Source organism: Channa argus, unplaced genomic scaffold (genome assembly GCF_033026475.1).
Source record: "Channa argus isolate prfri unplaced genomic scaffold, Channa argus male v1.0 Contig035, whole genome shotgun sequence".
NCBI lineage: Eukaryota > Metazoa > Chordata > Actinopteri > Anabantiformes > Channidae > Channa > Channa argus.
The window spans coordinates 384,136-399,317 of NW_027125254.1; the positions used below are offsets into that span (position 1 = coordinate 384,136).

Consider the following 15,182-nt stretch of genomic DNA (forward strand, 5'->3'; position numbering starts at 1 on the left):
TTCCCGCATTTCCTTTTTAGTTAATGATATCAAAGAATACTCACATAATTTCACATTCCCAGATAGTTCAACGCTGTCTACAGGTTTTGCAATTCAAAAAATTATTCACATGTACGTTTTTACAATCAAGTCTCCCTTCCTCACTCACCCAGCTCCTCTAGCCTCCTGAAACAAACCTCTGTTCAGACCACACAGTCTAATGAGCACGGCTTCAGTCCTTTGAAAGACTCGGTTCCGACCACGTGGCCTAATGGACAAGGCGTCTGACTTCGGATCAGAAGATTGAGGGTTCGAGTCCCTTCGTGGTTGAGCTTCCAGTCCTTTCTGTTTGATGTGCCTGGAAAGTACAAACTTCCACGGGTTTTTCATGGTCGTAGGAACAGAGTGACACTTAAGCAAAGGAAGCTATTATCAATCACCCTCACTGAGCTGTTTTGCACAAGAAACATTTTCCTGCATGTACATATGCACACAATGATATCGAAGAGTATCTGACACAACATCACATTCACAAATGCTTCAACGCTGTCTATGGGCTTTACAATTGTGAAGTTTTCACATGTCCTGTTTTACAATCAAGTCTCCCTTCCTCACTGTCCTAGCTCCCCTAACCTTTCGAAACCCACCCTAGTTCAGACCAAGTGACCTAATGGACAAAGCATCTGACTTCAAATAGGAAGATTGAAGGGTCGAGTCCCTTTGTGGTTGCTCTTCTTGTACTTACTCACTGGATGTGCCTGGAAAATCTTTTTTTCCGTGTGTTTCAAGGTTGCAAAAACAGGGTAACATTCAAGCGAAAAGGTTTTATCAATCACACTTCTTCACTGCTAAAGAGGTATGCACAAATAGCAATTATCTTCCGGAACTCAATGTGCTGCTCTTAAGACCAGGATGTTCAATTGAGAAGGTTAGAGCGTAGAGGCGATGGTGCCAGTGGCTGATCTTCTTTCTTGCCCCTAATCTCTACTTACAAAAAATCTGAATTCCCATCTGTCTGCAGTGCTCATTTGAAAAAAGAAACAAATCTACAAGAGGCCCTATTACAAGTCAGTACATGAGATCAGCAAAGACCCACTTCCTTGAATTAAAATGATTTCATCTCCAACTGTTTGGCCATGGAACTGCATCATCTCTGATGTCCAAAAGACAGGATTATGACGTCACCCATTATGAAAGGGCCATCGTATCTCAGACAAAATCACTGAGACATTGACGCAGCTGTGCAGCTGGGAAAATGACTCTTTTGCAGCATGCTGGGCCGGTTAGCTCAGATGGTTAGAGCGTGGTGCTAATAACGCCAAGGTCATGGGTTCAATCCCCATACTGGCCATTGAAAAGCACGATGCAAGCAACTCTTTCCAAGGCAAGATTAATCCTGACTGCACGGTTGCTTGCTTTTCACATGCTACATAAACCTGGCCTTTTGAGTTATCAACCAGGTAACATTGCTGACTGAACTGTCTTGCATAAGAAATCTTTCCCGCATTTCCTTTTTAGTTAATGATATCAAAGAATACTCACATAATTTCACATTCCACGATAGTTCAACGCTGTCTACAGGTTTTGCAATTCAAAAAATTATTCACATGTACGTTTTTACAATCAAGTCTCCCTTCCTCACTCACCCAGCTCCTCTAGCCTCCTGAAACAAACCTCTGATCAAGACCACACAGTCTAATGAGCACGGCTTCAGTCCTTTGAAAGACTCGGTTCCGACCACGTGGCCTAATGGACAAGGCGTCTGACTTCGTATCAGAAGATTGAGGGTTCGAGTCGCTTCGTGGTTGAGCTTCCAGTCCTTGCTGTTTGATGTGCCTGGAAATTACAAACTTCCATGGGTATTTCATGGTTGTAGGAACAGAGTGACACTTAAGCAAAGGAAGCTATTATCAATCACCCTCACTGAGCTGTTTTGCACAAGAAACATTTTCCTGCATGTACATATGCACACAATGATATCGAAGAGTATCTGACACAACATCACATTCACAAATGCTTCAACGCTGTCTATGGGCTTTACAATTGTGAAGTTTTCACATGTCCTGTTTTACAATCAAGTCTCCCTTCCTCACTGTCCTAGCTCCCCTAACCTTTCGAAACCCACCCTAGTTCAGACCAAGTGACCTAATGGACAAAACATCTGACTTCAAATAGGAAGATTGAAGGGTCGAGTCCCTTTGTGGTTGCTCTTCTTGTACTTACTCACTGGATGTGCCTGGAAAATCTTTTTTTCCGTGTGTTTCAAGGTTGCAAAAACAGGGTAACATTCAAGCGAAAAGGTTTTATCAATCACACTTCTTCACTGCTAAAGAGGTATGCACAAATAGCAATTATCTTCCGGAACTCAATGTGCTGCTCTTAAGACCAGGATGTTCAATTGAGAAGGTTAGAGCGTAGAGGCGATGGTGCCAGTGGCTGATCTTCTTTCTTGCCCCTAATCTCTACTTACAAAAAATCTGAATTCCCATCTGTCTGCAGTGCTCATTTGAAAAAAGAAACAAATCTACAAGAGGCCCTATTACAAGTCAGTACATGAGATCAGCAAAGACCCACTTCCTTGAATTAAAATGATTTCATCTCCAACTGTTTGGCCATGGAACTGCATCATCTCTGATGTCCAAAAGACAGGATTATGACGTCACCCATTATGAAAGGGCCATCGTATCTCAGACAAAATCACTGAGACATTGACGCAGCTGTGCAGCTGGGAAAATGACTCTTTTGCAGCATGCTGGGCCGGTTAGCTCAGATGGTTAGAGCGTGGTGCTAATAACGCCAAGGTCATGGGTTCAATCCCCATACTGGCCATTGAAAAGCACGATGCAAGCAACTCTTTCCAATGCAAGATTAATCCTGACTGCACGGTTGCTTGCTTTTCACATGCTACATAAACCTGGCCTTTTGAGTTATCAACCAGGTAACATTGCTGACTGAACTGTCTTGCATAAGAAATCTTTCCCGCATTTCCTTTTTAGTTAATGATATCAAAGAATACTCACATAATTTCACATTCCCAGATAGTTCAACGCTGTCTACAGGTTTTGCAATTCAAAAAATTATTCACATGTACGTTTTTACAATCAAGTCTCCCTTCCTCACTCACCCAGCTCCTCTAGCCTCCTGAAACAAACCTCTGATCAAGACCACACAGTCTAATGAGCACGGCTTCAGTCCTTTGAAAGACTCGGTTCCGACCACGTGGCCTAATGGACAAGGCGTCTGACTTCGTATCAGAAGATTGAGGGTTCGAGTCGCTTCGTGGTTGAGCTTCCAGTACTTGCTGTTTGATGTGCCTGGAAAGTACAAACTTCCATGGGTATTTCATGGTTGTAGGAACAGAGTGACACTTAAGCAAAGGAAGCTATTATCAATCACCCTCACTGAGCTGTTTTGCACAAGAAACATTTTCCTGCATGTACATATGCACACAATGATATCGAAGAGTATCTGACACAACATCACATTCACAAATGCTTCAACGCTGTCTATGGGCTTTACAATTGTGAAGTTTTCACATGTCCTGTTTTACAATCAAGTCTCCCTTCCTCACTGTCCTAGCTCCCCTAACCTTTCGAAACCCACCCTAGTTCAGACCAAGTGACCTAATGGACAAAACATCTGACTTCAAATAGGAAGATTGAAGGGTCGAGTCCCTTTGTGGTTGCTCTTCTTGTACTTACTCAATGGATGTGCCTGGAAAATCTTTTTTTCCGTGTGTTTCAAGGTTGCAAAAACAGGGTAACATTCAAGCGAAAAGGTTTTATCAATCACACTTCTTCACTGCTAAAGAGGTATGCACAAATAGCAATTATCTTCCGGAACTCAATGTGCTGCTCTTAAGACCAGGATGTTCAATTGAGAAGGTTAGAGCGTAGAGGCGATGGTGCCAGTGGCTGATCTTCTTTCTTGCCCCTAATCTCTACTTACAAAAAATCTGAATTCCCATCTGTCTGCAGTGCTCATTTGAAAAAAGAAACAAATCTACAAGAGGCCCTATTACAAGTCAGTACATGAGATCAGCAAAGACCCACTTCCTTGAATTAAAATGATTTCATCTCCAACTGTTTGGCCATGGAACTGCATCATCTCTGATGTCCAAAAGACAGGATTATGACGTCACCCATTATGAAAGGGCCATCGTATCTCAGACAAAATCACTGAGACATTGACGCAGCTGTGCAGCTGGGAAAATGACTCTTTTGCAGCATGCTGGGCCGGTTAGCTCAGATGGTTAGAGAGTGGTGCTAATAACGCCAAGGTCATGGGTTCCATCCCCATACTGGCCATTGAAAAGCACGATGCAAGCAACTCTTTCCAAGGCAAGATTAATCCTGACTGCACGGTTGCTTGCTTTTCACATGCTACATAAACCTGGCCTTTTGAGTTATCAACCAGGTAACATTGCTGACTGAACTGTCTTGCATAAGAAACCTTTCCCGCATTTCCTTTTTAGTTAATGATATCAAAGAATAATCACATAATTTCACATTCCCAGATAGTTCAACGCTGTCTACAGGTTTTGCAATTCAAAAAATTATTCACATGTACGTTTTTACAATCAAGTCTCCCTTCCTCACTCACCCAGCTCCTCTAGCCTCCTGAAACAAACCTCTGTTCAGACCACACAGTCTAATGAGCACGGCTTCAGTCCTTTGAAAGACTCGGTTCCGACCACGTGGCCTAATGGACAAGGCGTCTGACTTCGGATCAGAAGATTGAGGGTTCGAGTCCCTTCGTGGTTGAGCTTCCAGTCCTTTCTGTTTGATGTGCCTGGAAAGTACAAACTTCCACGGGTTTTTCATGGTCGTAGGAACAGAGTGACACTTAAGCAAAGGAAGCTATTATCAATCACCCTCACTGAGCTGTTTTGCACAAGAAACATTTTCCTGGATGTACATATGCACACAATGATATCGAAGAGTATCTGACACAACATCACATTCACAAATGCTTCAACGCTGTCTATGGGCTTTACAATTGTGAAGTTTTCACATGTCCTGTTTTACAATCAAGTCTCCCTTCCTCACTGTCCTAGCTCCCCTAACCTTTCGAAACCCACCCTAGTTCAGACCAAGTGACCTAATGGACAAAACATCTGACTTCAAATAGGAAGATTGAAGGGTCGAGTCCCTTTGTGGTTGCTCTTCTTGTACTTACTCACTGGATGTGCCTGGAAAATCTTTTTTTCCGTGTGTTTCAAGGTTGCAAAAACAGGGTAACATTCAAGCGAAAAGGTTTTATCAATCACACTTCTTCACTGCTAAAGAGGTATGCACAAATAGCAATTATCTTCCGGAACTCAATGTGCTGCTCTTAAGACCAGGATGTTCAATTGAGAAGGTTAGAGCGTAGAGGCGATGGTGCCAGTGGCTGATCTTCTTTCTTGCCCCTAATCTCTACTTACAAAAAATCTGAATTCCCATCTGTCTGCAGTGCTCATTTGAAAAAAGAAACAAATCTACAAGAGGCCCTATTACAAGTCAGTACATGAGATCAGCAAAGACCCACTTCCTTGAATTAAAATGATTTCATCTCCAACTGTTTGGCCATGGAACTGCATCATCTCTGATGTCCAAAAGACAGGATCATGACGTCACCCATTATGAAAGGGCCATCGTATCTCAGACAAAATCACTGAGACATTGACGCAGCTGTGCAGCTGGGAAAATGACTCTTTTGCAGCATGCTGGGCCGGTTAGCTCAGATGGTTAGAGCGTGGTGCTAATAACGCCAAGGTCATGGGTTCAATCCCCATACTGGCCATTGAAAAGCACGATGCAAGCAACTCTTTCCAAGGCAAGATTAATCCTGACTGCACGGTTTCTTGCTTTTCACATGCTACATAAACCTAGCCTTTTGAGTTATCAACCAGGTAACATTGCTGACTGAACTGTCTTGCATAAGAAACCTTTCCCGCATTTCCTTTTTAGTTAATGATATCAAAGAATACTCACATAATTTCACATTCCACGATAGTTCAACGCTGTCTACAGGTTTTGCAATTCAAAAAATTATTCACATGTACGTTTTTACAATCAAGTCTCCCTTCCTCACTCACCCAGCTCCTCTAGCCTCCTGAAACAAACCTCTGATCAAGACCACACAGTCTAATGAGCACGGCTTCAGTCCTTTGAAAGACTCGGTTCCGACCACGTGGCCTAATGGACAAGGCGTCTGACTTCGTATCAGAAGATTGAGGGTTCGAGTCGCTTCGTGGCTGAGCTTCCAGTCCTTGCTGTTTGATGTGCCTGGAAATTACAAACTTCCATGGGTATTTCATGGTTGTAGGAACAGAGTGACACTTAAGCAAAGGAAGCTATTATCAATCACCCTCACTGAGCTGTTTTGCACAAGAAACATTTTCCTGCATGTACATATGCACACAATGATATCGAAGAGTATCTGACACAACATCACATTCACAAATGCTTCAACGCTGTCTATGGGCTTTACAATTGTGAAGTTTTCACATGTCCTGTTTTACAATCAAGTCTCCCTTCCTCACTGTCCTAGCTCCCCTAACCTTTCGAAACCCACCCTAGTTCAGACCAAGTGACCTAATGGACAAAACATCTGACTTCAAATAGGAAGATTGAAGGGTCGAGTCCCTTTGTGGTTGCTCTTCTTGTACTTACTCACTGGATGTGCCTGGAAAATCTTTTTTTCCGTGTGTTTCAAGGTTGCAAAAACAGGGTAACATTCAAGCGAAAAGGTTTTATCAATCACACTTCTTCACTGCTAAAGAGGTATGCACAAATAGCAATTATCTTCCGGAACTCAATGTGCTGCTCTTAAGACCAGGATGTTCAATTGAGAAGGTTAGAGCGTAGAGGCGATGGTGCCAGTGGCTGATCTTCTTTCTTGCCCCTAATCTCTACTTACAAAAAATCTGAATTCCCATCTGTCTGCAGTGCTCATTTGAAAAAAGAAACAAATCTACAAGAGGCCCTATTACAAGTCAGTACATGAGATCAGCAAAGACCCACTTCCTTGAATTAAAATGATTTCATCTCCAACTGTTTGGCCATGGAACTGCATCATCTCTGATGTCCAAAAGACAGGATTATGACGTCACCCATTATGAAAGGGCCATCGTATCTCAGACAAAATCACTGAGACATTGACGCAGCTGTGCAGCTGGGAAAATGACTCTTTTGCAGCATGCTGGGCCGGTTAGCTCAGATGGTTAGAGCGTGGTGCTAATAACGCCAAGGTCATGGGTTCAATCCCCATACTGGCCATTGAAAAGCACGATGCAAGCAACTCTTTCCAAGGCAAGATTAATCCTGACTGCACAGTTGCTTGCTTTTCACATGCTACATAAACCTGGCCTTTTGAGTTATCAACCAGGTAACATTGCTGACTGAACTGTCTTGCATAAGAAACCTTTCCCGCATTTCCTTTTTAGTTAATGATATCAAAGAATACTCACATAATTTCACATTCCCAGATAGTTCAACGCTGTCTACAGGTTTTGCAATTCAAAAAATTATTCACATGTACGTTTTTACAATCAAGTCTCCCTTCCTCACTCACCCAGCTCCTCTAGCCTCCTGAAACAAACCTCTGTTCAGACCACACAGTCTAATGAGCACGGCTTCAGTCCTTTGAAAGATTCGGTTCCGACCACGTGGCCTAATGGACAAGGCGTCTGACTTCGGATCAGAAGATTGAGGGTTCGAGTCCCTTCGTGGTTGAGCTTCCAGTCCTTTCTGTTTGATGTGCCTGGAAAGTACAAACTTCCACGGGTTTTTCATGGTCGTAGGAACAGAGTGACACTTAAGCAAAGGAAGCTATTATCAATCACCCTCACTGAGCTGTTTTGCACAAGAAACATTTTCCTGCATGTACATATGCACACAATGATATCAAAGAGTATCTGACACAACATCACATTCACAAATGCTTCAACGCTGTCTATGGGCTTTACAATTGTGAAGTTTTCACATGTCCTGTTTTACAATCAAGTCTCCCTTCCTCACTGTCCTAGCTCCCCTAACCTTTCGAAACCCACCCTAGTTCAGACCAAGTGACCTAATGGACAAAGCATCTGACTTCAAATAGGAAGATTGAAGGGTCGAGTCCCTTTGTGGTTGCTCTTCTTGTACTTACTCACTGGATGTGCCTGGAAAATCTTTTTTTCCGTGTGTTTCAAGGTTGCAAAAACAGGGTAACATTCAAGCGAAAAGGTTTTATCAATCACACTTCTTCACTGCTAAAGAGGTATGCACAAATAGCAATTATCTTCCGGAACTCAATGTGCTGCTCTTAAGACCAGGATGTTCAATTGAGAAGGTTAGAGCGTAGAGGCGATGGTGCCAGTGGCTGATCTTCTTTCTTGCCCCTAATCTCTACTTACAAAAAATCTGAATTCCCATCTGTCTGCAGTGCTCATTTGAAAAAAGAAACAAATCTACAAGAGGCCCTATTACAAGTCAGTACATGAGATCAGCAAAGACCCACTTCCTTGAATTAAAATGATTTCATCTCCAACTGTTTGGCCATGGAACTACATCATCTCTGATGTCCAAAAGACAGGATTATGACGTCACCCATTATGAAAGGGCCATCGTATGTCAGACAAAATCACTGAGATATTGACGCAGCTGTGCAGCTGGGAAAATGACTCTTTTGCAGCATGCTGGGCCGGTTAGCTCAGATGGTTAGAGAGTGGTGCTAATAACGCCAAGGTCATGGGTTCCATCCCCATACTGGCCATTGAAAAGCACGATGCAAGCAACTCTTTCCAAGGCAAGATTAATCCTGACTGCACGGTTGCTTGCTTTTCACATGCTACATAAACCTGGCCTTTTGAGTTATCAACCAGGTAACATTGCTGACTGAACTGTCTTGCATAAGAAACCTTTCCCGCATTTCCTTTTTAGTTAATGATATCAAAGAATACTCACATAATTTCACATTCCCAGATAGTTCAACGCTGTCTACAGGTTTTGCAATTCAAAAAATTATTCACATGTACGTTTTTACAATCAAGTCTCCCTTCCTCACTCACCCAGCTCCTCTAGCCTCCTGAAACAAACCTCTGTTCAGACCACACAGTCTAATGAGCACGGCTTCAGTCCTTTGAAAGACGCGGTTCCGACCACGTGGCCTAATGGACAAGGCGTCTGACTTCGGATCAGAAGATTGAGGGTTCGAGTCCCTTCGTGGTTGAGCTTCCAGTCCTTGCTGTTTGATGTGCCTGGAAATTACAAACTTCCATGGGTTTTTCATGGTCGTAGGAACAGAGTGACACTTAAGCAAAGGAAGCTATTATCAATCACCCTCACTGAGCTGTTTTGCACAAGAAACATTTTCCTGCATGTACATATGCACACAATGATATCGAAGAGTATCTGACACAACATCACATTCACAAATGCTTCAACGCTGTCTATGGGCTTTACAATTGTGAAGTTTTCACATGTCCTGTTTTACAATCAAGTCTCCCTTCCTCACTGTCCTAGCTCCCCTAACCTTTCGAAACCCACCCTAGTTCAGACCAAGTGACCTAATGGACAAAACATCTGACTTCAAATAGGAAGATTGAAGGGTCGAGTCCCTTTGTGGTTGCTCTTCTTGTACTTACTCAATGGATGTGCCTGGAAAATCTTTTTTTCCGTGTGTTTCAAGGTTGCAAAAACAGGGTAACATTCAAGCGAAAAGGTTTTATCAATCACACTTCTTCACTGCTAAAGAGGTATGCACAAATAGCAATTATCTTCCGGAACTCAATGTGCTGCTCTTAAGACCAGGATGTTCAATTGAGAAGGTTAGAGCGTAGAGGCGATGGTGCCAGTGGCTGATCTTCTTTCTTGCCCCTAATCTCTACTTACAAAAAATCTGAATTCCCATCTGTCTGCAGTGCTCATTTGAAAAAAGAAACAAATCTACAAGAGGCCCTATTACAAGTCAGTACATGAGATCAGCAAAGACCCACTTCCTTGAATTAAAATGATTTCATCTCCAACTGTTTGGCCATGGAACTGCATCATCTCTGATGTCCAAAAGACAGGATTATGACGTCACCCATTATGAAAGGGCCATCGTATCTCAGACAAAATCACTGAGACATTGACGCAGCTGTGCAGCTGGGAAAATGACTCTTTTGCAGCATGCTGGGCCAGTTAGCTCAGATGGTTAGAGAGTGGTGCTAATAACGCCAAGGTCATGGGTTCCATCCCCATACTGGCCATTGAAAAGCACGATGCAAGCAACTCTTTCCAAGGCAAGATTAATCCTGACTGCACGGTTGCTTGCTTTTCACATGCTACATAAACCTGGCCTTTTGAGTTATCAACCAGGTAACATTGCTGACTGAACTGTCTTGCATAAGAAACCTTTCCCGCATTTCCTTTTTAGTTAATGATATCAAAGAATACTCACATAATTTCACATTCCCAGATAGTTCAACGCTGTCTACAGGTTTTGCAATTCAAAAAATTATTCACATGTACGTTTTTACAATCAAGTCTCCCTTCCTCACTCACCCAGCTCCTCTAGCCTCCTGAAACAAACCTCTGTTCAGACCACACAGTCTAATGAGCACGGCTTCAGTCCTTTGAAAGACTCGGTTCCGACCACGTGGCCTAATGGACAAGGCGTCTGACTTCGGATCAGAAGATTGAGGGTTCGAGTCCCTTCGTGGTTGAGCTTCCAGTCCTTTCTGTTTGATGTGCCTGGAAAGTACAAACTTCCACGGGTTTTTCATGGTCGTAGGAACAGAGTGACACTTAAGCAAAGGAAGCTATTATCAATCACCCTCACTGAGCTGTTTTGCACAAGAAACATTTTCCTGCATGTACATATGCACACAATGATATCGAAGAGTATCTGACACAACATCACATTCACAAATGCTTCAACGCTGTCTATGGGCTTTACAATTGTGAAGTTTTCACATGTCCTGTTTTACAATCAAGTCTCCCTTCCTCACTGTCCTAGCTCCCCTAACCTTTCGAAACCCACCCTAGTTCAGACCAAGTGACCTAATGGACAAAGCATCTGACTTCAAATAGGAAGATTGAAGGGTCGAGTCCCTTTGTGGTTGCTCTTCTTGTACTTACTCACTGGATGTGCCTGGAAAATCTTTTTTTCCGTGTGTTTCAAGGTTGCAAAAACAGGGTAACATTCAAGCGAAAAGGTTTTATCAATCACACTTCTTCACTGCTAAAGAGAGGTATGCACAAATAGCAATTATCTTCCGGAACTCAATGTGCTGCTCTTAAGACCAGGATGTTCAATTGAGAAGGTTAGAGCGTAGAGGCGATGGTGCCAGTGGCTGATCTTCTTTCTTGCCCCTAATCTCTACTTACAAAAAATCTGAATTCCCATCTGTCTGCAGTGCTCATTTGAAAAAAGAAACAAATCTACAAGAGGCCCTATTACAAGTCAGTACATGAGATCAGCAAAGACCCACTTCCTTGAATTAAAATGATTTCATCTCCAACTGTTTGGCCATGGAACTACATCATCTCTGATGTCCAAAAGACAGGATTATGACGTCACCCATTATGAAAGGGCCATCGTATCTCAGACAAAATCACTGAGACATTGACGCAGCTGTGCAGCTGGGAAAATGACTCTTTTGCAGCATGCTGGGCCGGTTAGCTCAGATGGTTAGAGAGTGGTGCTAATAACGCCAAGGTCATGGGTTCCATCCCCATACTGGCAATTGAAAAGCACGATGCAAGCAACTCTTTCCAAGGCAAGATTAATCCTGACTGCACGGTTGCTTGCTTTTCACATGCTACATAAACCTGGCCTTTTGAGTTATCAACCAGGTAACATTGCTGACTGAACTGTCTTGCATAAGAAACCTTTCCCGCATTTCCTTTTTAGTTAATGATATCAAAGAATACTCACATAATTTCACATTCCCAGATAGTTCAACGCTGTCTACAGGTTTTGCAATTCAAAAAATTATTCACATGTACGTTTTTACAATCAAGTCTCCCTTCCTCACTCACCCAGCTCCTCTAGCCTCCTGAAACAAACCTCTGTTCAGACCACACAGTCTAATGAGCACGGCTTCAGTCCTTTGAAAGACTCGGTTCCGACCACGTGGCCTAATGGACAAGGCGTCTGACTTCGGATCAGAAGATTGAGGGTTCGAGTCCCTTCGTGGTTGAGCTTCCAGTCCTTTCTGTTTGATGTGCCTGGAAAGTACAAACTTCCACGGGTTTTTCATGGTCGTAGGAACAGAGTGACACTTAAGCAAAGGAAGCTATTATCAATCACCCTCACTGAGCTGTTTTGCACAAGAAACATTTTCCTGCATGTACATATGCACACAATGATATCGAAGAGTATCTGACACAACATCACATTCACAAATGCTTCAACGCTGTCTATGGGCTTTACAATTGTGAAGTTTTCACATGTCCTGTTTTACAATCAAGTCTCCCTTCCTCACTGTCCTAGCTCCCCTAACCTTTCGAAACCCACCCTAGTTCAGACCAAGTGACCTAATGGACAAAGCATCTGACTTCAAATAGGAAGATTGAAGGGTCGAGTCCCTTTGTGGTTGCTCTTCTTGTACTTACTCACTGGATGTGCCTGGAAAATCTTTTTTTCCGTGTGTTTCAAGGTTGCAAAAACAGGGTAACATTCAAGCGAAAAGGTTTTATCAATCACACTTCTTCACTGCTAAAGAGGTATGCACAAATAGCAATTATCTTCCGGAACTCAATGTGCTGCTCTTAAGACCAGGATGTTCAATTGAGAAGGTTAGAGCGTAGAGGCGATGGTGCCAGTGGCTGATCTTCTTTCTTGCCCCTAATCTCTACTTACAAAAAATCTGAATTCCCATCTGTCTGCAGTGCTCATTTGAAAAAAGAAACAAATCTACAAGAGGCCCTATTACAAGTCAGTACATGAGATCAGCAAAGACCCACTTCCTTGAATTAAAATGATTTCATCTCCAACTGTTTGGCCATGGAACTGCATCATCTCTGATGTCCAAAAGACAGGATTATGACGTCACCCATTATGAAAGGGCCATCGTATGTCAGACAAAATCACTGAGACATTGACGCAGCTGTGCATCTGGGAAAATGACACTTTTGCAGCTTGCTGGGCCGGTTAGCTCAGATGGTTAGAGCGTGGTACTAATAACACCAAGGTCATGGGTTCAATCCCCATACTGGCCATTGAAAAGCACGATGCAAGCAACTCTTTCCAAGGCAAGATTAAACCTGACTGCACGGTTGCTTGCTTTTCACATGCTACATAAACCTGGCCTTTTGAGTTATCAACCAGGTAACATTGCTGACTGAACTGTCTTGCATAAGAAACCTTTCCCGCATTTCCTTTTTAGTTAATGATATCAAAGAATACTCACATAATTTCACATTCCCAGATAGTTCAACGCTGTCTACAGGTTTTGCAATTCAAAAAATTATTCACATGTACGTTTTTACAATCAAGTCTCCCTTCCTCACTCACCCAGCTCCTCTAGCCTCCTGAAACAAACCTCTGTTCAGACCACACAGTCTAATGAGCACGGCTTCAGTCCTTTGAAAGACTCGGTTCCGACCACGTGGCCTAATGGACAAGGCGTCTGACTTCGGATCAGATAATTGAGGGTTCGAGTCCCTTCGTGGTTGAGCTTCCAGTCCTTTCTGTTTGATGTGCCTGGAAAGTACAAACTTCCATGGGTTTTTCATGGTCGTAGGAACAGAGTGACACTTAAGCAAAGGAAGCTATTATCAATCACCCTCACTGAGCTGTTTTGCACAAGAAACATTTTCCTGCATGTACTTATGCACACAATGATATCGAAGAGTATCTGACACAACATCACATTCACAAATGCTTCAACGCTGTCTATGGGCTTTACAATTGTGAAGTTTTCACATGTCCTGTTTTACAATCAAGTCTCCCTTCCTCACTGTCCTAGATCCCCTAACCTTTCGAAACCCACCCTAGTTCAGACCAAGTGACCTAATGGACAAAGCATCTGACTTCAAATAGGAAGATTGAAGGGTCGAGTCCCTTTGTGGTTGCTCTTCTTGTACTTACTCACTGGATGTGCCTGGAAAATCTTTTTTTCCGTGTGTTTCAAGGTTGCAAAAACAGGGTAACATTCAAGCGAAAAGGTTTTATCAATCACACTTCTTCACTGCTAAAGAGGTATGCACAAATAGCAATTATCTTCCGGAACTCAATGTGCTGCTCTTAAGACCAGGATGTTCAATTGAGAAGGTTAGAGCGTAGAGGCGATGGTGCCAGTGGCTGATCTTCTTTCTTGCCCCTAATCTCTACTTACAAAAAATCTGAATTCCCATCTGTCTGCAGTGCTCATGTGAAAAAAGAAACAAATCTACAAGAGGCCCTATTACAAGTCAGTACATGAGATCAGCAAAGACCCACTTCCTTGAATTAAAATGATTTCATCTCCAACTGTTTGGCCATGGAACTACATCATCTCTGATGTCCAAAAGACAGGATTATGACGTCACCCATTATGAAAGGGCCATCGTATGTCAGACAAAATCACTGAGACATTGACGCAGCTGTGCAGCTGGGAAAATGACTCTTTTGCAGCATGCTGGGCCGGTTAGCTCAGATGGTTAGAGAGTGGTGCTAATAACGCCAAGGTCATGGGTTCCATCCCCATACTGGCAATTGCAAAGCACGATGCAAGCAACTCTTTCCAAGGCAAGATTAATCCTGACTGCACGGTTGCTTGCTTTTCACATGCTACATAAACCTGGCCTTTTGAGTTATCAACCAGGTAACATTGCTGACTGAACTGTCTTGCATAAGAAACCTTTCCCGCATTTCCTTTTTAGTTAATGATATCAAAGAATACTCACATAATTTCACATTCCCAGATAGTTCAACGCTGTCTACAGGTTTTGCAATTCAAAAAATTATTCACATGTACGTTTTTACAATCAAGTCTCCCTTCCTCACTCACCCAGCTCCTCTAGCCTCCTGAAACAAACCTCTGTTCAGACCACACAGTCTAATGAGCACGGCTTCAGTCCTTTGAAAGACGCGGTTCAGACCACGTGGCCTAATGGACAAGGCGTCTGACTTCGGATCAGAAGATTGAGGGTTCGAGTCCCTTCGTGGTTGAGCTTCCAGTCCTTTCTGTTTGATGTGCCTGGAAAGTACAAACTTCCACGGGTTTTTCATGGTCGTAGGAACAGAGTGACACTTAAGCAAAGGAAGCT

At 42.9% G+C, this 15,182-nt stretch overlaps 12 non-coding genes across 12 annotated transcripts; all 12 read left to right on the forward strand.

Annotated features, from left to right (window-relative positions):
• The first annotated feature begins 236 nt into the window (after positions 1 to 236).
• Positions 237 to 309, forward strand: trnar-ucg (transfer RNA arginine (anticodon UCG)). Its single transcript has one exon. It is a non-coding gene; the product is annotated as a tRNA-Arg (tRNA).
• A 947-nt stretch (positions 310 to 1,256) lies between these two features.
• Positions 1,257 to 1,330, forward strand: trnai-aau (transfer RNA isoleucine (anticodon AAU)). The gene has a single exon. It is a non-coding gene; the product is annotated as a tRNA-Ile (tRNA).
• Positions 1,331 to 2,734: 1,404 nt separating this feature from the next.
• trnai-aau (transfer RNA isoleucine (anticodon AAU)) lies at positions 2,735 to 2,808 on the forward strand. Its single transcript has one exon. It is a non-coding gene; the product is annotated as a tRNA-Ile (tRNA).
• Positions 2,809 to 4,669: 1,861 nt separating this feature from the next.
• Positions 4,670 to 4,742, forward strand: trnar-ucg (transfer RNA arginine (anticodon UCG)). The gene has a single exon. It is a non-coding gene; the product is annotated as a tRNA-Arg (tRNA).
• Positions 4,743 to 5,689: 947 nt separating this feature from the next.
• trnai-aau (transfer RNA isoleucine (anticodon AAU)) lies at positions 5,690 to 5,763 on the forward strand. Its single transcript has one exon. It is a non-coding gene; the product is annotated as a tRNA-Ile (tRNA).
• Positions 5,764 to 7,167: 1,404 nt separating this feature from the next.
• On the forward strand, positions 7,168 to 7,241 carry trnai-aau (transfer RNA isoleucine (anticodon AAU)). The gene has a single exon. It is a non-coding gene; the product is annotated as a tRNA-Ile (tRNA).
• Positions 7,242 to 7,624: 383 nt separating this feature from the next.
• trnar-ucg (transfer RNA arginine (anticodon UCG)) lies at positions 7,625 to 7,697 on the forward strand. Its single transcript has one exon. It is a non-coding gene; the product is annotated as a tRNA-Arg (tRNA).
• A 1,404-nt stretch (positions 7,698 to 9,101) lies between these two features.
• On the forward strand, positions 9,102 to 9,174 carry trnar-ucg (transfer RNA arginine (anticodon UCG)). The gene has a single exon. It is a non-coding gene; the product is annotated as a tRNA-Arg (tRNA).
• Positions 9,175 to 10,578: 1,404 nt separating this feature from the next.
• trnar-ucg (transfer RNA arginine (anticodon UCG)) lies at positions 10,579 to 10,651 on the forward strand. Its single transcript has one exon. It is a non-coding gene; the product is annotated as a tRNA-Arg (tRNA).
• Positions 10,652 to 12,057: 1,406 nt separating this feature from the next.
• On the forward strand, positions 12,058 to 12,130 carry trnar-ucg (transfer RNA arginine (anticodon UCG)). Its single transcript has one exon. It is a non-coding gene; the product is annotated as a tRNA-Arg (tRNA).
• Positions 12,131 to 13,534: 1,404 nt separating this feature from the next.
• On the forward strand, positions 13,535 to 13,607 carry trnar-ucg (transfer RNA arginine (anticodon UCG)). The gene has a single exon. It is a non-coding gene; the product is annotated as a tRNA-Arg (tRNA).
• Positions 13,608 to 15,011: 1,404 nt separating this feature from the next.
• trnar-ucg (transfer RNA arginine (anticodon UCG)) lies at positions 15,012 to 15,084 on the forward strand. Its single transcript has one exon. It is a non-coding gene; the product is annotated as a tRNA-Arg (tRNA).
• Positions 15,085 to 15,182: the final 98 nt, after the last annotated feature.